General features: G+C 45.6%; 1 protein-coding gene across 23 annotated transcripts in view; it reads left to right on the forward strand.

Moving 5' to 3' along the window:
• The window catches only part of MYT1L (myelin transcription factor 1 like), a 525,406-nt gene that overhangs the window by 149,025 nt on the left and 351,070 nt on the right, over window positions 1-25,311 (forward strand). For all 23 annotated transcript variants that reach the window (XM_032294258.1, XM_032294269.1, XM_032294279.1 and 20 more), the window contains one exon: window positions 6,835-6,951. The gene's annotated coding sequence lies outside the window, so the exon portion shown is untranslated. The remainder of the gene's footprint in view (window positions 1-6,834; window positions 6,952-25,311) is intronic.

Consider the following 25,311-nt stretch of genomic DNA (forward strand, 5'->3'; position numbering starts at 1 on the left):
AAAAAAAAAAAAAAAAAAAAAAAAGAAATGGTGGGATGTGATGTGAAGGCTGAAAAATCTCTGAGGTGTGCATGGAGACAGGAAGGGTGTGCACCAGCGAGGAAGCAAAGTTCCTCTTTGAGAGACACGGAGAGGACAAAATTGCTTAAACTAAAGGACACGTAAGGCGGTGGTAAGTCTTAAGAATTCAGAAATACCATGTGGCCGAGCTCCGGGGGGCCTGGGAGACAGGCCAGGGTGAGCGCTTTGAGTTCCAGCCCTGACTCGGACTGTTCCTCACTCAAGTAGTGCATGCGAACGTCGGATTCCTCGTCTGTAAAACGGGCATAATTCTACCTCCTTTACATGTGTGTTTGCGTGTGAAATAACTTAACTTTAAACTGGGATACACATGTAAGCTGCCATCATGACAGTGATAACAGTGATGAGGATCATGATACAAATCACGACCGTTGTGCTGATTTATTCTTGGTCAGAGGCATTCAGAACAGACACGTTCTGAGGGATTCCACGCTCAGCATGAGGGGAGGAGGAACAGGTTTGGGGGTCTGCTAGGGACGGTGAAGTGAACTCAGCTAAGCTAACTCAGAACTCATTCGCATCTGAGCCTAGGGGCTTCCCAGGAAAGAAAGGAAGGCCGGCCTCACCTGAGTCCTCTGATGGGGATTTATCTGGGCGTTTGCCTCTTGGGAAGCTTTGGCTTCAGTGAGATGCAGAACCATTGGGTTCTCCAAAATCAGAGGGCACCAGAAGCGTGAAAGGTCCGTGCATGGATGAGCCGCTTCCTGAGCCATGTCCACAGCTGCTGGGCAGGGGTGTGTGTGGGGTATTGGGTGTTCACTCCCAGTACCTCAGGTTCCTACACTCAAGGGCTCCCAGACCAGGTGTTGCCTGTGACATGTGAATGGCAGAACCCAGCTACTTCTCCTTGGCTAGTGCTATTCCTCACCTTTTCTATGCCCCATGAAATGTCTCCCATGTGCCCTGGAGACTTCAGCTTGTTATTAATAACATTCACTGAAATTAATTCTTAGATCTCCTTAAGCTGGTTTTGACTCTGTTGGAGGAAGGCATGCTGGGGACTGCACACCTGCAGCCTTGCGCTGGGCCTTCCACTGGCTTTTCTCATGATTTCGGGCAGGCTCTTTATGGTTTCTGGACTACAGTGACCGAATCTAAAAGTGAAGAGGCAGGTTACACCATCCTTACAATTGCTTTCACTGTTGATATTCAACGATGCCAAAAGCTGCTCTACCATGCGTGTTTCCTGCTGGAACTGCCTTGGTGATGAGTCCTCACTGTCCGTGAGTGGGCTGCAGGCTAATGGCAAACCCTAGGGGACAGAGGGAGCCCCAAAGGCCCACCTCATCAGCACCATCCTGCAGAAGGAAGGAGGGCGAGGGTTCCAGGCTGCCTTCTCTGTTCTGACACGGCCCTAGTCATCCTTTGTTCTAATTGCCTCCACTTTTCCTTGCTCTTCTATGTCATTTTGCTTCACATGGAAGAATGTTTTTTAATGAGCTAGAATGATCTACTCAGGCACAAATGTGATGTCCTTGCTGCATTGTTTGTTGGTGTATAGGCAGCAAGTGCATCCCAGGGCCCATCTTAAGCTGTACTATAGAGCAGCAAATGCCTTGGGTGTCTGGGGAGTGCAAGTTGCTTGCAACTATTACGTGACTTTGGGAGTGTAAACTTCTAACCTAAACTTATTAGTCATTTTTTACAGTAATTGATACACATCTTTTGAAAATACTAATAGACAAATCATTAAATTTTTCAGTTTATTTTGTTACATAAATGTTACATAAATTTTCTTCGGCAATAAAATTATTACACTATATAAAATAAATATTTTCATTCATAAGTAAACTGTATTTAATCCTATGAAATAAATAATTAGAAGTATTTGCAGTAAAAAGTGAAAGCCCTTACTTGTCACAACTCCCCTCCCTTCTCCAGGGTCATCTCAGTTATCCACTGGGTCTGTGTCCACACTTTTGTCATCCTCTGTGTTTACACACGTGCACATGTTGGTGAAAAACGTGCCCCAATTATATGGTTAGGCTGCATGTCCCCCCTCAACTCTCATTGTGAATTGTAAGCCCCAGCTGTTGAGAGAGGGACCTGGCGGGAGGTGATTGGCCCATGCTGTTCTGGTGATCATGAGTGAGTTCTCACAAGATCTGATGGTTTTATAAGGCAGTTTTCTCTGCATTCTCTCAAATTCTCTTTTACCTGCCACCATGTACGATGTGGTGCCTGCTTTGTGTCTGCCATGGCTGTAAGTTTCCTGAGGCTTTCCCAGTCCTGTGGAACTGTGAATCATTTAAACCTCTTTCCTTTGTAAATTGCCTCGTCTCAGGCAGTTCTTTCTAGCAGTGTGAGAACAGACGAGCACGCCCTTGGTTCGTGTTTGCTGTGTGTGAACAGGTGACACTGTGAACAGGTGACACTGTGAGCAGGTGACACTGCATGTTCTCTGCACCATTCTCTAAGCACTTTGCCACACATCTTGCAGCTTCTGCCTTGTCAGGGCTTCTGGGACAGTCCTAGCTTGTTTATTTACTACAATTAAGCTAACCATTTTATCACTGAGGAGTTTCAATTATATACAGTATTGCATTGAAACATTTTATGCAGGTATCTATGCATACGTGTGACTGAATATATATTTTGTAGATCCCAGGAGCTGGAATTGTCAGGCTAGCATAGGTACATTTAACATTTTCATTCACACTGCCAAATTCTCCACACAGCAGGTTGCTCCATTTATATCCACACAAACCTGCCTGAGATCCCTGTTGACAAGACTTTGTCCCCATTATGCAGCAGACGGGGAAGCCTCCATCCCCTTCCTCAGCCATGGGAGTGCTACTGGCCCTCTCTAAGCCACAGTGGGAAACAAACCTGTTTCCACTTCAAGGTCAGTTTTGTAAAACAATGCAATTGTGGCTTTAGGTACATGTCTAAGTTTAAGAATACCTTCTAAACTAGAGGATAGATTATTTGTATGATGTCTTTATCTGTAAATACTTCCAGGTTACAAACTGAATTTGCTGGTGTCCTTTTATGTGGTTAGTTGACATGTTGGAATCAGTGGTCTCTTACTTAGAAGTTGAGATTATGGTTATGTTCTAGGCCAGGCGTGGTGGCTCACACCTGTAATCCCAGCATTTTGGGAGGCCGAGGAGGGTGGATCGCTTAAGGTCAGGAGTTTAAGACCAGCCTGGCCAACATGGTAAAACCCCATCTCTACTAAAAATACAAAAATTAGCCGGGAGTGATGGTGGGCACCTGTAGTTTCAGCTAATAGGGAGGCTAAGGCAGGAGAATCACTTGAACCCAGGAGGCAGAGGTTGCAGTGAGCCAAGATCGCCCTATTGCACTGCAGCCTGGGTGACAAGAGCAAAACTCTATCTCAAAAAAAATTAGGTTCTAAATATTGATATTGCACAGGTGATCTACGGGAAAATCTGAGATGGGACCGTCCACGTATGGGAGGTAGACCAGAACCTTTTTAATTGCCAAACTACATTCAAATATTCCAAATAATTGAAGTCATCCCACAAATACGTAATTGACGTAGGATTAAAGCACGCAAAGGGCATGTGAGTGTTCAAATGCGAGAAGGGTGGTTTTAAAACTGGCGGTACGTTGTTTTCCTGGTTTTCTATTTTTTCTTTTTAAGATGTCCCCATTCATTACCATTTCTTTCTTTTCTCTCAAAAACTGAAAGTGGACATATTCTAAATCTCATCTCCAAGTAGAAGCTGAGTGACTGTGTCACGAGCATCTCCTAACACAAAGGCTATGAGCAGTGCACTGAGCTGAGATACATATAACTTGGTACAAAGGAAACAAGCTCCTTATTCAGCCAGGAAAGATTAGTGGAGAACCTTCTATGTGTGCCATAGTGCAGGCGGCTTATTCATCTGAACCCAGCGCCTGGGCAAGGAGAGCGTTTGGCTGTCAGTAGGTTGAGACGAGGAACAGAAACAGGCGAAGGAGCTGGAGATGCACCTGCCAGCCACAATGGGGACAGGTGGCCAGGACTGCCCGCCCGCCCGCCCATCTGCTGTGATGCGCTGTCCTCTCCGGCCATCATGGATCCCAAATTTGATTGCTGAAGGACACAGAAACCTTCTTAAAGCAGTTTTCCTGTTCAGACAGTATCGAGGCCAGGGTCCAGGAAAGTGTGCAAACCCAGGCCCGGGAGTCTGTACGCACCTGTCGGAAGCTCCTCTGAGACGGATTCCATTCACTGAGGAAGGCTTCACCTTCTCCTTACAGTGGTGTCGGAGGTGGACTTTTTGTCAGGCAATTTTGTCTGGTTCTTGCTATTCAGTGTTAGATGCCTGAGAAAGAAGCACTGTCAACATACAGCTCTCATCTTCTAACCAATCGCACACAGAACTTCTAGGGTGAAAACAAAGAGCGTGACCCGTTTCCAGTCGTAGCGAATCCTGCAGGTGTGTTTCAGGCTACCAGACAGGCAGAGGCAGTGCCATTTCAGCAACACTTAGCTAAACAAAAGGTCTTCTTGACAAGAAATCTTAGAGAAGCAGCGATGACAGGAAGGAATATGCGCACTCAGGGTGCTGGTTCCTGCAGAAAAGGTCACCAGGAGCTGCTTCTTTCCATGTGCGTCCCACAGGGGTGGGGAGCACCTCCCTGGCAAGAGAGGGTGGAGGAAGACGAGCTTGGTCCTTCCTTCCCTCAGCAGTACCCCGCTGTGGAGGTGCTTCTCAGAGAGAAAGACATTTGCACAGTAATTCCCAGAACCATTGAGCCAAGACTCAGCTACAAATTTACACTCAATATACAACACACGTAGAAAGAAGGTCTGGGTGAGCCTCACAAGGAGCATGCCACAATCCTCGTAGACATAGCGTGCTTGCTGCCTGAGGATTCGTATCAAGTGCCACAGCAGCGGGATTCTTGCTTAAAGTTTTGGTGCTTAAAAAAAAAGTAAACTTTTAGCCCAGCCCTGCTAGTGTCAGATACAGAACCTGAACTTCAGAGAGTTTTATTCACTCAACAAATGTTCACACCAAGATCGGCTGTGATGGGCCTTGCTCACCCAGCAGTAATGACAGTTCATATAATCAATAACACTTGATGAAAAGAATAGGTATATTTTTAAATCATAATATTATTTCAATATGAATAATATCATTTATATGCTAGTTGCCTTCGTATAATCTTACTGAGGAAGTAGGTACCCAGTTCAAAAAGTTAAAATGAAGGAGGCTACGTTGCAGTGAGTATCCACTGAGTACACATTTGCCTTCAGACTCTGTTATCTGGGAGGGGCTCTCCACATGTGCTCTCCATCTGTCTCTGCCTCACAGGACGTGGGGCTGAATTCTGAGCATTAATGATCAGAATGCAAATCTGAGGAAGAAGAAGGTGTTGTTTGTCAGGGGTGAATGCTCCTGAATCTAGGTGATTTGTAGATGATTTCAAGGTGGTATATCTGATACAAAAATGTTTCGGGGGGCATTTGCCTGAGGAAGAAAATGCGAGAATCCCCCACATTTATACTATATGGGTGTTGAGAAAAAGTCATAAAACACACCATTGTCATCAGAGATTTTCCAGCGTCGATGGCTGTACATTGCTATAAATAAAACCCCAAATTATAATGTGTATTAAAAGCTAAGTATATTTTTAAGTGTTACAAAACAGCTCCGAACTGATGACTGTAGACTTTGCAGACAGACAAACACACTAACTCTCATTCAAGTTTTGAACCTTGATTTTTCAGGGTAATTTTAAAACCTTTCTAGTTCCATGTATCTATTTTGGAATTACCTTGTCCTTTCTGTGTTTGTTTTAGTAAATTCTTATTAGGGGAAATAATAATAGTTGTTATGGTTGCGTTTTATCGGCTGCCTTTGCGTTTCCGAGGAAATCTTGTGTGATCTTGTTTCAAGCCCTCCTTGCTAAGCACTCTGGCCATCATCTTTATGACAGGCAGGAAGCACAGGATCTGTGAGGATTTATGGTAATGCTGCTGCATGGAGCTGATCGTAAACAGCACGGGGAGTCCCTGAGGGCCTCTTCCTTCTCCTGATGCACCTCTGGGAGGCACATTAACACTTGTCTGTATTGCCAGAGACGCACTTTATGAGCCTCTCGGAATTTGGAGGTTTGCACCTGACTGAGGCGTCGCCCTCTCACTTTCTGATTTTCTAGCTCATTGTTTTGTTTAATAAAACAAATTCTGCCCTTGATGGTAGACTTTGAAATAACATAGGTATTTCCTCTTCAAGTGAGAACAGTCAATGGTTTCTAATGCTGAGATAGCACTGCAGAAGAACTTGATAGTTGATAATTTCTATGTTTGCATTAATGAAGGTAATTTCTTTTGTCGCTGTTATAGTAAGATGAAATTGAGCTGACATTTGGAAATGGCCTTGTCATCAGGAAACTGTATTTTCGTATGAATGAAATTCCATTATTTCCAAAAATCTTTCTCCCTTAGTAAATTGTTTTCTAATTACATCAAAGTGTTAAAGAAGGCAGTAGTCTAAGAAATGGGCCAGTAATGGGTCATCCTAAATATTAAGTGCATTTGGTTTTACCTTCAAACCTAGCCATGTATTTGAAATTGTTCAATATCTTAGATTTCAAAGTAAATTAACTAAATGTTTAAAAAGTATTTCTACTTAGCCATCATTAGAGTTTATAACAAGGTTTCTGAGTAAAGCTATTTACACATCTTCTCAAGGTGCAGTTACCTAGCTTGAAATGTAGCTGTTGTGAGTCTCACAGCACAGGGGGAAGTACCTTCCTCACGGTATTTTGTGTTGTCGCTCTCTCCTTTAGAAAATGAACTCAGAGGAGAATTGGTGAATTCCTGTCCAGCGGGCATCTTGAAACCCTGGTCGACGGCAGAAGAGTATCAGGCCCCGAGATCGCCCACCCAGCGCGGAAGGAGTGCAGGTAGCTCTGCCCACGCGGGGCTCCGGGATTGCTGCAGGCCGTCCCTTCTCGGGTGCTTGTCCCATCTGCTGCTTTGAGTAAATACTTTCGTCTTAGCTGCCTGGCGCTTCATGGCTTCCAGGAGGCAGTTAAAGTTGCATTGTGCATCCTCTCCAAAGAGACAATTCGTGCCAAAAAGAGCCCTTTGCAGTTAAATTAGATGAGGCATAGCTTGTTCTCACTGCTGAAGTTATATAGGACAGGGATGATGTGAGGATCCTCGTGGGCGCTGAGAGGATGCCTCGGGGTGGCCAGTGGGAGGGAATGGTGCCCATGACCCTCGCGTGGAAATGGTTCATGTGGAATCACTGCACACAGCAGCTACACTTGCAGCGGAAGGAACTGGTTGGTAAAGCATGTGGGATCTGATTTGGAGGGCTGGGGTTGGGTGAGGTTGGCACATACCCAGTGGCTGCTACCTCACAGCACATATTTTTAGCGCTGGAGGTGGACAAGACTGAAATATGGTCCAAATCTCAGGCCCTGCAAAGTCTCTGGTTCTGAATGAGTGAATGGAACGGAAACTCTGGTATTCTCTTCTCAGTACTCACATTTAGAATTACTTTTATCTAAGTTACTCTGATAAAGAAAAGGAGAACATTCTGGTAAAAGTGGTAATTTCTCAGCATGCTCTGTAAGGAAAGCTGTGGCACATTTTAAGGTTCACTGTGCAATTGTGATTTATTCGTCTGCCGGCTGCCCCATTTGCCTGTCTGATAATAGAACTACTTACCACTACACAGAAATTAGAGGCTGGGATTGTCTTCCATATGCTACGAGCTGGTGGGCGCTGCCAGGTTTAAGAGCTTTATGAACTGTGGTAATAGGTCACAGTTGTTCTAATTATTTTTTTGTCTCTACCCTATTCATTTTCCTGAAGAAACTCACTGCACTCATTGGTTCGGTTTGGGGGAGTCATTATGTTTAATCGTACATTTCCCTGAGGTTAAAAAAAACAACAAAAAACAAAAGAATCTGTTCACATTGAGTGTTCGTGAATACTTGGCTTCAGAAGCAGTTAAAGTTTCTGAGCTGTAGGTGTTTCGTACATTATTTTATCTCATCCCATTGATTTTTAGTAATAAGTTAAGGAGGCTTAATGAAATATTTTGTAAGGGTGTAATGTTTACATGTGGCTTTATTGAATTGACATTCTGGCATTGAGTTAGATGCTCACATCTAAATGAGGATGCTCAATGTGTTTTGATACAAAGCATCCAAATACAAATCTCACCAGGAACTAAACGAAGCAACAAGGAAAAAGAGTGCGCTGGTTTTGAAAGAAACACCCATGTTTATACTTGGCTTTCAGTCAGGTTCTCCGCTGAGGCATTCCATTTGATTTTGAGAGGTGTCCATTTTCGGAATGGGAGAGCAAATTGGACTTAGGGAAAAAAGAGACCTCGAGGTTCCAGCAGCCGAAATCCTGTCCGGCTTTGCCCTGGAGTCTGCCATCCTTAGGGGAGTGTCCGCCAGGATCCCTCCAGCCAGGCCCTGTGTGAGCAGACCTTTCTGGGTGTAAGACGAGCTTGTCATCCAAAGATCTTCAGGGCCTCCAGGTCCAATTAGGTGGTAACAGGAGCAGGATGCACAGGCAATGCTTGCGTGTCACGTGGGTCATTCCATTCAGTCCCCGCTCTCTTCATTCTGTCCCCATCAGTCCTCACCAATCACGTCCACTTTCAGGGCTGTGGTAACAGTACATAGAGGCCACCCTGACAGCCACACACTGTGGAGGATGTAGACGTAGAGCCTCTTATTCCTGGAATGTTTTATCCATGTTCTCATTTTTCAAAGACTAGTATTTGACTCTCAGGGGATGGTCAATATCTATTTTCTGTATGTATGTCATAAGTACTTTAGTAAATGGGTGATAAAATGAAATATATATAAAACAGTACGTTGAAATAAATAGATTTAGTATTATAAAATGGGGATACATTGCTATATTAGTGAGACTGTGTCTTCACATAGTAAGCTATAAAATGACAATTTGTAAATCATTGTGTTGCATAGGCCTGGTGGGCCAACACTTTCTGTAGAGCCAGGTAAAATTTTAGACTCTGTGGAGGGAGTGGTCTCTGTGCACTGCTCACCACTGCCATGCTGTCTGAAATGAGCCAGAGGCAACAGCGAGCAATTGGCATGGCCGTCTGCCAATAAAACTTTATTTGCAGCATCAGCAGAGAACAGATTTGGCCCATGGGCTTGAGTTCATCACCCCATGGTGAAGGCCTAAGTTCCCAGTTCTGAAATAGCCACAGTAACTTCTGGAAGAGGATGGCCGCTAACCCCTCCCTGGGTGAGCAGACCCTTGCAAACTAGCACAGCAGTCTGAAGCTGCCGTCTGCAGACATGCTGCTCACAGGCAAGCCCTTTGCTGATACCTGGGCGAGGTACCCAGCGTGAGCTACCAGAAACTTCCACAAAGTCCAAAAGAAGGGTGAAGACAGCAAGGTTGTCACCTCTGTGGAGTTTGGGGCAGAATTCAAGAGACTCCTAAGATTTCAAGAGGAGAAAATGTTTCCAGTGTGTTTGTGGCTATATCACCCTGTCTGACTAGAAATATCATCCTGAAAACTGTGTGGGATGTGACGCACACTAAATCCAGCCGGAAGGGGTATTTCCACGCCTGGATAAGAGGGAGTTCTGTCTTAAAACCGCACATATGCCAAAAGAAGCGTCTTCCTGGAAGGGTGAATGATGCCAGTCAGCAGTCTGTGGGGCAGAGCTGCACGTGGCCACTTGGCAGGGCCAGACCACACAGCGGAGTGAGGTGGGATTCCATTCAGCCTGTTTTCCCCATGCCCTCTGCAAATACAAGACAAAAACATAAACATACAAATCTTAAAAAATGGAGAGAATGTGGAGAATAAAATACCAACCTCAAAAGAGAGCGATTTCCAGTTGCAGAGGACTGGACACCACCAGCTTGGTAAAAAGGTGAGCGCTGAAAAAGACCTTAATAATGGCATCAGCTTTTTCAAAGGCTCCTTACGTTTGCCTCGGACTTTGTAAAATCATATTTAGGATGTGAATCTGTATCATACGTCATTTAGCCGAAACAGAGTATTAGCTGACATTTTCCACGGAGAGGACTTGCTAGAATCTGTGTGTCTTTAAGACAGGAATCTACGTGGTAATATATTATTACAGAAAAAGTCGGAAGAGGTGATGGAGAGAGAAGCGGCAGAAGCACAGCCTGCAGGGTGCACTCCTACCGCGCTGCCCAGCGAGCGGTCAGAGGAAAGTCTGCTAGGCCCAGGAGCTGTTCTGTGTCCAGCAGAAATTTCCTAAAAACTTATAGGATGTCAGACTAGAGAACAAATCCTAATTCTTCCCCAGCATCTGCAGAGAAGTTACCCGGCTCCTTGAACCTGAGCCTGTTTCGCCGTCAGTACAATGGCCGTAAGAATTTCTTCTTCACAGAACTGTTACAAGGGTTACATGTTGTAAGTGTCTGAAACACTGGATTTCGTCCCTGAAATGCAGGAGATGTTTTAGAATTTCCCAGAGCTGTATGGATTTTGAAATGAGATGAGGACAGAAGTACCCTGTTCCCCTCCAGATGGCAGCTGCCCAAGTGAAGACATCACCAACCGTGTCACCTTCTCTAGGGCCTTGGGACTGAGCATTAGAAAGGTTTGGGGTGGGTCTGGCCTCCATTATTTCTTGGAAGTAAAAACTACTGGAAAAAGGAGAGTTGCTCTCAGGTAGCAGAGGCACAACCAAGCTGGAAGGCTGATTCCGGCTCTGGAGTGAAACGCGCTCAGGGCTGACCAGTCTCCACGCCAGGGTCTCTTATCCGGAGCACTCGGGGTCATCGGAAGCGGCTGGAGAGCTTGCGGCCCTGAGGGTGGAGTGTGGCTTATTTGTGCTCCTGGCTCTCAGCATATTGCTTTCTATGTCTCCTATGTAGGCACCCCAAAATTATCAGTCTCCACATGGATGAGTCCGTTATCTTCCCGGGTAAAGCCTTGTTTTTATTTGCTCATAATTTAGAAGCTGCAGTAAGTGTTATGAAGCCTGAAAGTAGATCCAGAACTTTCTGCCTGCACCCCAACACACCTAGTAAGCGCTTCTAACTGAGGGTCAAAAGTAGTGGAAGGAATTACTTGTCATGTCGGGCTATGACTTGGCCCTTGACTTCCTAGCATGCTCCCATACTGCTCTGTTCAGTGAGATACAATGCACACCCCTCTGACCTGGAGCCTCCGGGATGCCCATGCTTCCTCGTCCTGTTGAGCCCACACCGTTCTGCACAGTCACTCCTAGGTCCACACGTGCCTCACCAGTCTACACACACCAATCCCACGCATGTGAGGTCACCTGCTTGTTTGAGTTCCTCATTCATTGTCGTTTTGGGTGCAAGTGAAGGCATAGAACTTAGCCCATATCTAAATGAAGTAAATACCTACTATTTAAGATAAAATGCATTGTTAAGTGAGTTATTTCAAACGTCCCATCCATACACAAGAATATATTCTTTTGCGCATTTACATAACATGTGTTTGAGTCAACTATGACATGAGATGTTATATAAAAATGGAATCAGAGAATTCTGCAGAAAAGCTGTGCTTGCTGAGCCATTTAATAAGGGTAGGGGCACAACCACAACCACAACGACAGAACACCCGGAGAAGGAGCCGCAAAGTCCTGGGGACGGCGCCCCACAAAGGGGAGAATCTGAGTGTTCCTAGAGAAGGAGTGGAGGGCTGGAGAGTCTCCTCCCCGCTGGCTCCAAGGACACCTTCTGACTTAGACAAGGACAGTTCAGACGTGGGGCCAGCATCAGGGAAGGCAGAGGTTTGGGAGCAGGAAGCTGGAGGGGAGGCAGGGTGGGCATGGCGGGTTTAGGTTAAGCTCTGTAGATGGTGAGAGTCCATGGGTGAGTTTAAGCAAAAGAGGAGACAGGGTCTGATTTTCCAGTGTGGGGTGTGGATTGGAGGAGCTAACGCCAGTGCCTGGGGGCAGGGGGGCTGCTGACAGAGTCCAGGAGAAGTTATTGAGGGTCTCCAGGAGAACAGGGTATTTGGTTTGAAGATGAAGGTGTGTGTGATGGGCTTACAGTCAGCAACACTGTGCAGATCAAGGTGGGATTCAGACATCATCATGCCCAGCAGGAAAGAAGAGAGGGAAGACTTCACAATACAGCTTGGAAAACATCAACAAATTTTACACTCAACCCCTCAAATCCTGGGGTTTTCATCTGTAAAATAGTGGGAATGTTTCTCACGTCACAGGGTTGTTGAGGATTCCATAAACCAGTCCTTGAAAAGCCTGCAGTGCAGAGGCTGGCAAGTAAGCGCCGGTCCTTTAAACCCTGGTTACCCTCATTATGGTTCACAAAGAACCCAAGGCACACTTGCTTCGCCATAAAAGAGGAAGGCAGAAGCGATCTGATTTGCATCTGTGTTATGCTTTATGCTATTCAAATCAGAGTGCCTTCACTTCCTATGCGGCTATGTAAGAAATGAAGAGGCACTCTGAACCCATGCAGAGGGATTTTAAGAATATTTTGTTAAAGAAAAAAAGCAAGATGCAGAAGAGAAGCAAAACTATGACTTCACACACACACACACACACACACACACACACACACACACACACACACTTGCATGTATTTGCATAAACTAGACAGATAGACAAAATAACTAAAAGAAATGTTTGTATGTGGGGTTACCAAAGGAAAAGGCAGGTTGAGACGGAAATGTTTTCATTGTTCTTCATTCATTTATTCATTTGTTTCTTTATTTTTGAATAATGTAAATATCTCATATTCAAAAAATAAAGTTTAAAAGAAAAGTGAAGGGTGCTTTCAGATATCTAATGTGTCCTCACCGGCCCTTTGTTTTAGGTAGAAAGGGATTATCCACGCAGTTTTACAAATGAGGAGACTGAGGATCCATAGCTTGCATAACGTGACCAAGGTGACAGCCAGTGATTGACAGCTCTGGATTTGAATTCTGACTCTGAAACTCATGCCTCGCCACCCTTTCCCCTCATGATACACAGTTACGCTGGTGGAGTCTTCTTCAATGGCTACTGCTAATACAGAGACACGTTACTCAATCTAAATGTTTGGGATCAGAGAAGAGTGACAACAGATGATGGGCAAAATGAAACAAAATGGCGGATGGTGTTGGAGGTGGGAGGCAGGCCACAGGAGGGGTGTGAAGGGGGCTTCCTCTTTAACGAAGACTTGCCTGAGTGACCTGTGGCAAAATGGCCACGCTGGCTCATCAGTTTGTAACTGTGGGAGGACGAAAGGGAAGAAGGGAGAGAAGGAAGGAGGGAAGGGGAAAAGAGGGAGGCAGGATACGTAACTAAGAAAGGAAATAAGGAGATGAGGAAGGAAATGCATATAAGAAGAGGGAGAAATTCTCCTATCAGATTCTCTAGTTAATGGTGTATGCCTAATAAACGCTATTACTTTTGAATAGCTTTAGGTTTCTCATAGCTCTCATGATATTTCATGTATGCTCTTCTTTACAAACTTGTCTAATTTGAAACTTGCTTTACAAAGTATAAAATAGAAGATTTTTTTATTACTTATTTACTTATTCAATAATGGTCAGAATCTCAAAATTATTTTTAAAAGGTATTTTTTAATACAACCTCCAAGAAATAGCTATGAGGTGACAAAGTGAGAAAACAGCAGTGATTGTGGAAGAAATTCTTTAGACTAATAAAGGAAAACATTATATCTTAGTTGTGTTTATACATTGAAACAGCTATAAAGAACATATGGACAATTGGGTAACTGTGAATATTCCCAATATTCTGTATGTTTTATGATATGATTTAAATAATATTAACTTTTCTGTTGAAGTTACACATGGATTATACGGGAGAATGTGTTTTTTTCTTAGAAAGTAAATGTTGACATATTTAGGCGTGAGCTTGCCACAATGTCTGTGAGGTTCAGGAAAATGTGTGTGTGGCATGTGGATGTCTGTGTGCACCTGTGTGTGTGTGTCTGTCTGTGTGAGTGTGTATGTGTGGTGTGTGGATGTCTGTGTGCACCTGTGCGTGTGTGTGTGTGTGTGTGTGTGGCATATGGATGTCTGTGTGTGTGTGTGTGTGTGTGTGTGTGTGTGTGTGTGTGGTGTGTGGATGTCCATGTGTGTGTGTGTGTGTGGCTTGTGGATGTCCATGTGTGTGTGTGTGTGTGGCTTGTGTGGATGTCTCTTTTTTTGTGTGTATGGTGTGTGGATATGTGCACCTGCGTGTGTGTGTGTGTATGTGCTTGTGTGTGTAGTGTATGAATGTGTGTGTGTGTGTGTAATTGGTTTGTGTACCCCACCTCTACTTGGTGTCTAATATGGACAAAGTTACAAGGTAACCTTACTGCATCCATTTTCTTAGAGACATATTTTAAACTGTCAGAGGTAGATCATAGAACTCGAAATCTCCTTTCCAACTTAAGGAAAGACGAATTGTCCTTGGCTGGGGAAGCCTGTGAGCTCTACTTCTGGTGCCCCAGGAGAGCCCACGCAGGTCCCTCTTCCAGCAGAGGCTCATCTGGGAAAGCAGCTGGCCGGCTTCAACTGCCCCTTATTTCCAGGCGAGGAGGAAAGAGTGACAGCAAATGGAGAGTTTTCTAAGCCAGAGTGTGTGTTGGTGAAGCTGCAGGTGAACGTTGAGTGCCGTTCTTTCCCCCATCACGGTGCATTTACCCGTTTTGTGTCCTCCTCATGAAAATAAAGTGTCCAACAGGACGCTCAGCTTGAAAACTTGTGTGCACGGAATGAAGCTGTACAGGCCAGGGATACGGGAGGCTGGTCGTTGAGCGACGGTGTGTGTGTGCGCTTCTGAAAACCATGTCTGTCGATGGCACGTGTCCTTCTTTCACATGCCCTGAAAGCACTTCGCAGAACATCAAAAGTTTACGCAGATGGCATTTCTTCCAATTCATTCCCACACAGAAAATAAAAAGGATAGTTGGTCAACTGGCCATCTGGGGTGGCTACTCCATGCGAGGCATCGTCTAGGTCTTGAAAAGTAACCAGAAAATAAGAGCCAGTGTTGACACCCTCCTCAGTTACTTGGAAGTCAGAGGTTTGGGAAACTCGGTCAGCTTGGACCCACCCTGATGAAGCAGCAAAAAGATGTCACGATGCCCACATATGTTGTTGAGAGTCGTGCGAGCCACCGTCTTCCAAGCAGGATGCGTAAAACATGGCGTTAGGTACCAGCAGAATGAAACGCAGACGGCAGCAGGAAGTGAAAAGTTCCCAGACACTCTTTAAAAGACCTAAAGAAGTTAAACCACAGGAAGGAAGAAATGAAGAAAGGGATAGAGGAGGAGAGTGCAAAGACCCATGATATGGGCATAACTATAAGAAAAAAACAAAATGGAAAACTAAATCCAAACGCCTGTTCACCTACGTGACCTTGAACACTCCAGGAGCTTCACTGCGTCACCACAGTCAGATCATCTGACTTAGCCAAGCTTATCAAAAAGGGCTAAATTACGTACACTATATTTGTTTAATATCCATAAGAAATTAAATTTATATAAATTATATGTATTCTTTTAAGTTATAAAAATATCCGGATTGCCGTAGGGGATGATATTGAGGTCATTTTTTGCTACATGAAACATGCATCAATAAGAATTATGAGGTAAAAAAAAATATTTCTCCCAATGAAAAAGAGAAGCAAGAACTTTGCTGTTTTCTGATAGACATAAGATGTATACCTGGTCCCATTTCGCCTTTGCCATGGACCAATGACAGTTTCCCAGACATGCTGAGGCAAAGACTCCTTTCAGAGCTTTCCACACTGCAGAAGGCCAAAGTCCTTTTGTTGGTGTTTTGCTTCTTACTTAATTGCAACTAGCGTCAGGTGACATAAATTCCATTTCGTTGACAAATCTTCAGAATTTATCAATGAAATAGAATTTATGTTGCCTGTCACTAGTTAGGTGACATAAATAAATTATATTTCATTGATAATTCTTCAGAATGCCTGTCACAGATTTGCAACTGATGGTTTGCTCTTACAGAAAATATGAATAAGTACAAGTGAGGCAGGGAGGATGAGAGTTGGCATCTTAGCTAACGGAGTGGCAATGAAGGCCCCATCTCAGGCCTTGAATGGAGATCAGAGCTCCATGTAGAAAGAAAAGCAAGCTTGGGGATTCTGAAGGAGGCGGTCCCAGCACCGTTCTTTGAACAACACTCATTTAGGGTCAGGTGGTCCTGCTGGTAGCTTCAGAAGCCGGTGCACGTGGTGGGGTTTATGCTGAGGGTACACCCGCTTAGCCAAGCTCTAACTTCTACGGTCTACCTGGAGCTCTGCTCTCCGTTAGACACCTAACAGGGTGGTCTTGAAGGCCCCCGCTACTGCCTTTATCAACGCTCACAGTCAATTGATTTGCTACCTTTCCAAGGCCATGGGGTTACAAATTGAAGGGTCACAGGGTGGCAAAGCAAGTTACTGCGAGCACTGATAAAAGTAGACGTGCAAACGGCTACCTGAAAGCAGCAGAACGTTTCCGACACCTGTAAACGTGGCCAGGGTCTGAACCAGCCGGAATAGGCTAGGCTGTTTAAAACGTGATTTCAGAAATGAACTCAGAAAGCAGGGCCCTGATGAAGTTTATTGTTTGCTCATGTCACCACTGAACACCAGCTGGGCAGACCCTTCAGTATGTGGCTCTGCCCTGTGGAATCAGAGCCTTCCAGAAATTAGTGGGGCCATGAAACCCCTGCAGGGTGCTTCAGGCCAGGCCACAGTGTTCCCTTAGTCAGAGTCAGATCCAGACCCCGATCCACTGCCCAGGAAACTGGGAGGCACAGGCGTCCTGTGTGCCCAGGAGGAGGGGGCGATCTGGACGTGAGCAGAGCCTCAGCCCCCCCCGCCCTCCCAGGGGTGGAGGGCTCAGCTGCTGTGGACCACAGGCACCACCTGCATTCCCGCCCCAGCTCCTTCTCTGTGCATGGCAGGCACCATCTGCATTCCCACCCAACCCACTTCCCGTGTTCTAACTTGGTTCTGTTGCTAATATCATCTGGTGCCCCACACGGGTCTGCCTTCAGGGAGGACTCTGGTGAGCTTGCTGGTCCGAGCTGAGCTTGGGGGAGTCCAAATTCATTTGTGTTTCCTGCAGAGATGAGCGGACTGACTTCTTGCCAGAAACACGGGTCTGTGAAATTGGAGCCTGGCTAAGCAAGTCTGTCCCACCAAGTGCACCTGCTTCTGAAACTACTGGGAGGATCACCTGGCTCTAAGCCAGTGTTTGAAGAACAGTTCTGGGACTACTTCCATTAGAACCTCCAAACTTGCTCTTTGTTCTTCATGGAAGTCTGGTCTCCATTCGAGACATAAGGTAGCAGAATGTCTATGTAGGGCCTCGGTTTACGGGAGGGATGGCAGAGGTGCGGGGATTGGGGAGGGATAACATTAGGAGAATTACCCGATGTAGATGACGTGGGGATGGATGCAGCAAACCGCCATGGCACGCGTATACCTATGTAACAAGCCTGCACGTTCTGCACACGTACCGCAGACATCAAAGTATAATTTAAAAAAAAAAAAACAGAAAAAAATAGTACAAAAAATTTTAATGGATACCCCACAAATTCATATGCACATTGAAGCAGAGCTCCCGCCCTAAGTGACAGTGTGTTCACTGAGCTGGGATGTCCACCTCCGAGGCTCCTGCGAGCTGTCGTCCCCAGCACTGTCCTGCTCTGCTGCCACATGCCCAGGGAGCCGGGTTCTTTGTCTTTATTGTTTCATTTAATTTTGTCAACTGAGCCCTGGCAAATATGACATGTGCTTCTTGTTTCAAGTTCTTTTTGTTATTTTTTACTTCTTACCATTTTATAACAAAAGGATTCAAATAGGCACAGTGGGGCTGAGCCCCCGGGGTATGTCCTCAAGCTCCCACAGGGGCCACACTTGTTTCATTGACACCCGACCCTTCTTCATGCAGGCATGGGTCACTCTGAAGCAAATCCAAGTGAGTATGTAATTTCAGTTAGAAATAATTCAGCATAAATTCCTAAAAATAATGGTTCTTTTTGTAAAAACATAACCACTCATCAAACCTTACAAAAAGGTCTTAATGTTATCCAATATCCAAGCAGGGTTCACACTTCCAGCATGGTCTCACACATGTATTAATATGGTTTGGTTTTCTTTTGTTTGTTTGTTTTTTGAGACAGAGTCTTGCTCTGTTGGCCAGGCTGGAGTGCAGTGGTGCAATCTTGGCTCACTGCAACATCTGCCTCTCAGGTTCAAGCAATTCTCATGCCTCAGCCTCCCAAGTGGCTGGGACTACAGGCATGTGCCACCATGCCTGGCTAATTTTTGTATTTTTTTATTAAGTAGAGACGAGATTTCACCATGTTGGCCAGGACGGTCTCAAACTCCTGACCTCAAATGATCCACCTGCCTTGGCTTCCCAAAGTGCTGGGATTACACACGGGAGCCACCACTCCTGGCCCAGCTTGTTTGTTTCTGAATTGGAATCTAAATAAGATCCGCAGCGGCATCTTACCGACACGTGTATTGAATCCTCTTTTTCGGGCTACATACCCTTTCCTTCCTTCTCCTCCCTGCCTTACCTCTTGCGACTTATTTCTTGAATAAGCTGGGCAGAGGGACCCCAGTCTGTGTTTTCCTGAGGTCACTTGTTTGGTGCCATTTAACAGGTTCCTTGGGCCTCTGAGTCTCTCACATGCTGGTGTTAGTGCAGACGCCTAAGCTCCTGCAGCTCTGACCTTGTGGTGTCCTCCAGAGGAGGTGGCGTGCGACATCTGGTTCCCCTCCATTCTGCAGCCTGACAGCTGGCAGGTGGGGACCTGTGATGCTCAGGTTGTCAGCCTGACCAACCTATTAGGAAGTCTCCCCTCAACCTCTTCACCTCATGGCTTTAGAGCCAATGATGCCCAAGGCCTGGATCCACCATTTCTCCAGAGTTACAAGTGATAGCCTATCATTCTTTATTTATTACTTGGAGGACTTCTCTACAGAAAACATTCCCTCATCAACCATTTGGTTTCTGGTTGATGCAGAAACCAAATTACTTTGATTTTTCCTGTTGTGCAAAAATCAGAGTAAATGTTTTTCTTACTTTACCGCTTTTTCGAATAATAGTATTTTTTTCTTCCAATGAGAAATAGCAACATTAAAATGTGAACAGACAGGCACTGATGCAAAAATTTGGTATCTCCTGAGGTTTTGCCTTTGTTTGCGAAGCCTACATGGGCTTTCTGTGCACATGCTACTCATGGTGATGAAAGTCAGAACTAACACAGAGTGCTGAAGGTCCTCATGTGCTGTGCGAAGGCACCTGTGTCACCTCACTTAAACTTCTCAGTAAACCCATGAGGTCGATGCTGTGAGCATCCTCGTCTGCTGATGGGGAAACTGAGGCACAGAGCAACGTGGGTTTCCTGTCCCCCACGCCACACCGCTGTTACGTGACAGACCTGGGTGCTCCGGCAGAATGCCCAATCTGGAGCCGCAGCCCAGCGTCTGAGGACTTGAGGCTTCTGAATTCACGCAGGACCTACTGCGTGTTTGTGAGGGTTAGGAGAGAAAGAAGAAAAAGCAGGGAACAGAGGAACCCTCCCAAGGAAAGGCAAGCTATCAACAATTTGATATGAAGGTACTAGGCAAGGTAATAGCACAGGGCTTTTCAAGGTCATCTGCTTGGTTAACTGGGCTGAAAGTTGCCAAGGGCTTTAATGGCCAGAAGTTGCTAATGGCCTTCCTGTCCTTTGAAGAGATGTTTAATTCTCCAGGGGCATCCGGGGGCTCCACGCCCACTCACTAATGCGGCTCCCAGGCTGGCACTGGCTGCCTCCTAGTCAGCAATCTCAACACGGGCCTGTGGGTGAAGGGGGTGCTGGCCCAAAGGCGACCTGCCCTCAGCAGCGAGGTGCTCCCCAGCATCTGGGGGCGGGGAAGGAAAGCCAGGTGAGAGCCTACGCCACACCCGATGTGTGTCAATTAAGGGAGTTTCCAGAGCTTTTGGTTGAGCCCCTCTCACCTCCATTTAATGCACATCTGTGCACCTAATTAAAACACGCATGTGCAGTGTGGAAGAGGGTCTATTCAGCATCGCCACCTAAGAGTTTTGAGGATCCTGAAGAGACCATGAATACTGAACCCTTGACCCCATTTCCAAGTCAGCAGCTCCCATGTGGACTCAACAAGGATTGCCAAGTTCACTACCTCCCTTCTTCATTAGCACTGGCTAAAAAGCAGGTCCGTCATTGTCACCCTGACAGCCTCCCCTGCTTCACCAAGTATTTTCCTGGGAGTCTCAGGAGCTCTCAAGTGTCCCGTGCCAGCTGATGGCTATAGTGACCTGCAGGTAGTGGATGTGAGGTGTGGGCAGGTGGGAAGCTGCCAGGGTGCAATGAGTTTTTCTACATGTTCCATTAGACTTCCCTACGCATGCTGCACGTGTGCTGTAACACTGATCCTGAGACAGGGCACACAACCAGGTGCCCTGTGGGGAAGCACGCATATGGCACCAGGCCCCGGAGCCCTTTGGCAGTAAATACCAACATGCCCCCACCCCATGCAGCCCTTCCCTGGAGCAGAGGCTCTGGGTCTGCCTGTCTGTGAAGGACACATGTCATCACGGACCATTGCCTCCGCTTGCCTTATCCTCCATGTTGATATCAAGGTCTTTATGTCCAACTTCAAGTGTGTGTGTGTGTGTGTGTGTGTGTGTGTGTGTGTGTGTGCGTGCGTGCGTGTGCTTGAACGTTTGCACATCCATATGTGCCAGTGTGTTTATGCATGTCCACCTATGCACACACGTGCGCGCGTGTGTGTGTGTGTGTGGGGGGCACGCAGTGGGAGGAGAGAGGGGAGCAGATCCATGACTGAATAAAGAGCCACATGCTGTTATGAATTGCATTTTGACCCAGGACAGTGACCAGCCCTAGCTGAAGGTTTCTGCTCTTAGTCACTGAAGTGCAGAGAAGAAGGAGCGATCTCACGGTGCACGCCTGTGTAGGCCCCTGCAGGCTTTGTCAGACACAGCCCAGGAATGACAGCCTGGAACATGCAAATTACTGCCGAGGTGACTGCATGCCAAACACACGTTTCACACTCCCCGGGAGTCTGCCAAACCTTTCCTTGCAGATTTTTTTCTAGGAAACAATGGCAGGGAATCAGAGAATTTCTTTTTTCTTCTCTTTAAAAAAGGATCTGCCTATCGAGGGCCAAGGCATGTGTAAAGTTGGTCTAACTGATATCGCTTCAGAACACACTGGCTGCACATGCCGTGTGGTCGGGGTGTCTGCACTTGGCCCCTGGCTTGCGGGGTTATGCAATTGTGGAAAAGTGTAGAGAAAATGAGACTTGAACCCATCTGGAAGGTAAACTGAGTTTCCAGAAGGAACACTGCTGAAGAAAAGAGTGGAAAGGGCAAGAGGGCCAGGAGAGGAGAAAGGAGCCGGGAGAGAAGCTCCCTGCGGGGTGCAGGCCCAACCTAGATCTGCGCTCCCGCTGCTGCTAGGCCTCCGTGGAGCCTGGCTCTGTGGACCCACTGTCTGCCGTGAAAGTTTAGGGACGTGAGACTGGATCTACCCTTTGAGAGATGCTGACTGCTACACCCAAAAGCCCCAAGACCTGCCAGTGTGATGCAGTCTCAGCGTGGAGAAGTATTTCTATAGCAACAGACATTTTCCTTTAAAATTAAATGCGAACAAAGCAAACCACGCATATCCTATAAAAGATGCAGTGAATGCATAGGGAGGGAAGTGATGGCAGTTTTGCTCCAGTGGAAGGTCCAGGGGACGGAAGGTCCAGGAGGTGTGCCTCTGCGTCGCATCTCCTGCCTTTCCTCATATGCTCAGCATAGGGATCATCTGCCTTTCTCACTGGCCTCTGACATCACCAAGAACAAAGATAGAAAATCATACAAATCACTGAACTTGGTGAAAGTTGTAGTCAAATTAAAACAGTAACCATTGAACCTGAACTAATGCCAGCTCCCTCTCACCTCTGCTTTTCCCCTAAAAGTAACAAAAAAATCTCCAGAATAATAAAATATTAAGTAGTTATTTTACAAAAGTCTAGTCCACGGACATATTAAGTTCGCTTAATTACTTGGTAAAATTATGAAGTAACTGATATGTCCTTGTTAAACTAATGAAGCAAAGTTATGAGGAATAACAACGCCTTGTATCTATATATACACCATTTTTACAGTGCTTTCACATAGATTATATGATTTCATTATGTTTTAAAGGCTGAGATAAAACTTAAAAACAAAACTAGTAATTATTCTTACCATTTTAGACAGTAGGTTCGCTGATCCACTTCATTGCTTTATTTTATAAAAATGTACTCTGTGCTTCTAAATGAGTAATAAGTCATTCAAACTGTGATATCACCAGCATTTCAGCAGGACGTGTATTTTGCCAAACCCATTGTAACATGATCAAAACTCCATTGTATGTAAATGGGCTTGAATGAAATGTTGGGATTGTCCCCCAAATTGATGGAAACAAATGGAAAATGAAAACAGTTTTTTGTTTTTTTTTTGAGACAGGGTCTCGCTCTGTCACCCAGGCTGGAGTGCAGTGGTGCGTTCTCGGCTCACTACAGCCTCTGCCTCCTGGGTTCAAGTGATTCTCCTCCCTCAGCCTCCCGAGTAGCTGAGATTACAGGCTCACACCACCATGCCCAGTTATTTTTCTGTATTTTTATAGAGACCGGATTCACCATGCTGGCCAGGCTGTCTTGAACTCCTGACCTTGTGATCCTCCTGCCTTGGCCTCCCAAAGTGCTGGGATTACAGGTGTGAGCTACTGCACCGGGCCTAACAGTTTTGTTTTCTAAAGAAACCTTGATAGGGTCCAATTAAAACCAGTATGTTTTTCCTCAGTCTCCCTCAAGACCCCCGATGATCCTGCTGTCTCAGCAGAGCTCTGCAATGGCCACTTTGCTCTGTTCTGAGAGGGTCCCCTCTTGTGATGCCAGGCATCCGTGGGGCCCTGGAGGCCATTGGCCCTGATACCATGAGTCTGAGGTTCAGCGGAGAGTGCTGCCTCCTTCCACCCCCCACCTTTGCCAACGTATGCATAGATATAAAACACAGAAGGCCAGCATTCCCCTCTGGTAAGGGCAAAGACGTGTTAATGGCATCAATGAATTGAGCACAATAAACATCTAATCCACATTTATTAAACTGGACTTTTTCACATTTGCTTATGAAAAAGGAATAAGCTAAGATTCAGTAAACACGTTTTACAGCATGTGGCCAGTGGGTGCCTTGCGCTCTCTTGTCATTTGAGGGTATAGCTGGCGGCTACGTCAACTTTAAGACCGCACTCCCTGTTCTCCCTGCAGGCGACTGCAGCCCGTGCTGTTTTACATAGTTACAGCTCCTGGAAGAACCTGACTCCTCAGCAGCCTGGCCTTGAGGTTAGAACTAAAAGTGGAAGAGGTCACTGGAAGATAAATAGGTTTCCGATAAGCAAGTGAACGTCCCTGAGTCCCTGAGCTCTAACGCAACCTCCTCCTGGCACTGCTTCCCAGTCGGGCTATTCCACCTTTTAGTCTTTTTACAATATTAATAGGTTTTAATACGCACTTTACAAACTCACGTTATAGTAGGAAGAACACATTTAAGGTACTAATGGCTTTTTAAGATGTATTTATCCACATGCATACCTGTCTATTCTGAAGCAGAGAGGGCATAGTGATTTTTCGTATATACTCAGTGATCCCTGTGAAGAGGCTAGAATGAGATCTCATCTCCTTTTCGGATGTGATGGAGTGGGGCTTAGCGAGCTGAGTCATAGGGTTGGAGTTGCACGCACAGCAGATCATGGACATTGGTTTTGAACGTCCAGATGCCTGGAACCAGCACTCATGACAGGAGTAAACAGTGACGTGGATGGCTCTGTGGTGAAAGACGATGTGAAAATTTAAAAAGTTGGTGTCAGAGGTTCCAGACTCCTCCATGAGCACATCTAGCCTCCCCCCAGCATGGTGGGTGCAGCAATGCCTTGGGTCATCAGCAGAAAGTAACAGCAATAAAGCTTATAAACCGAAGGTAACATATTGCAGTGGAGAGACTGAGGGTTTTAGATTCAGCAAAACCTGGGTTCAAATCTTGACGCCAGGACACACTGGTTGGAACAAGTTTGACTTCGTGAATAAGGGTTGTGCTGAGAACAGATGAGATGACAGACATCGTAGTCCTGGTCTGGTGCCCGACACCTAATAGACCACCAGGACATTATAGGTATCAATAGAAAAATATTGTCATCTTACATGGCTTATATTAAAAACTAAGATTTCAGGAAGATGGCTGGCTCCTGCCTGAAGGTTGGGAAAGGCAGAGACCAGGAGCCAGCTTCCCCGAGTCCCACCTGTGCTTCCCAGGATCCACTTTGGATACTTTAGCTATTTGGCGATGACAACACAGAAGTGTTTAAATTTACCAATTATAAATATTCGGTCCAACACTTTTAGGAGAAGTTTTTCTATGGTAACCACTATGAAGTTGATGTTTTTAAATTTACCGATTATGAAAATTCAGTCTAACACTTTTAGAAGAAAAGTTTTTCTGTGGTAACCCCTATGGATTTAACTCTAGCATTTTTTTTTTTAAACTTTTACGTTCAGGAGCACATGTGCAGTTTGTTACATAGGTAAACTGTCATGGGGGTTTGTTGCACAGATCATTTCGTCACCCAGGCACGAAGTCCAGCACCTTCATTACTTTTCCTGCTCCTCTCCCTCCTTCCACCTTCCACCCTCAGGAAGGCCTCAGTGTCCTTTGTTCCCCTCTGCGTGTCCGTGTATTGTCATCATTCAAGTCCCACTTACACATGAGAACATGCGGTATTTGGTTTTCTGTTCCTGCATTAGTTTGCTAAGGATAACGGCCTCCAGCTCCATCCATGTTTCTGCAAAGAACATGAACTCATTCTTTTTTATGGCTGCATAGTATTCCATGGTGTATCTGTACCATGTTTCCTTTATCCAGTCTACCAAGGATGGGCACTTAGGTTGATTCTGTGTCTTTGCTATTGTGAATAATGCAGTAGTGAACAGACTAAAGAATCGATTCTTTAGGCATTCAGTCAATGCCTCGTTAATTTTAGGTGTCACCACAGGTTAGTTTTAAGTTTCCTAGCTATTGAGTTAATAAATCTTCATCATCTAAGTATCATGATGAAGTAGGTACCAGGTAAAGCACCTCACCCAACAGATGGTGAGAGGGTTTCAAACCCTGGGACTAAGAAACCTGTGAGTTAGGAAGGTTTCTTTTTCCTCCCCCGTCAGCTCTCCCAATGCAAACAGGAATGGAGAGCAGGGATGTAAACC

Source organism: Sapajus apella, unplaced genomic scaffold, assembly GCF_009761245.1.
Source record: "Sapajus apella isolate SASKATOON/1434 unplaced genomic scaffold, GSC_monkey_1.0 scaffold31, whole genome shotgun sequence".
Lineage (NCBI taxonomy): Eukaryota > Metazoa > Chordata > Mammalia > Primates > Cebidae > Sapajus > Sapajus apella.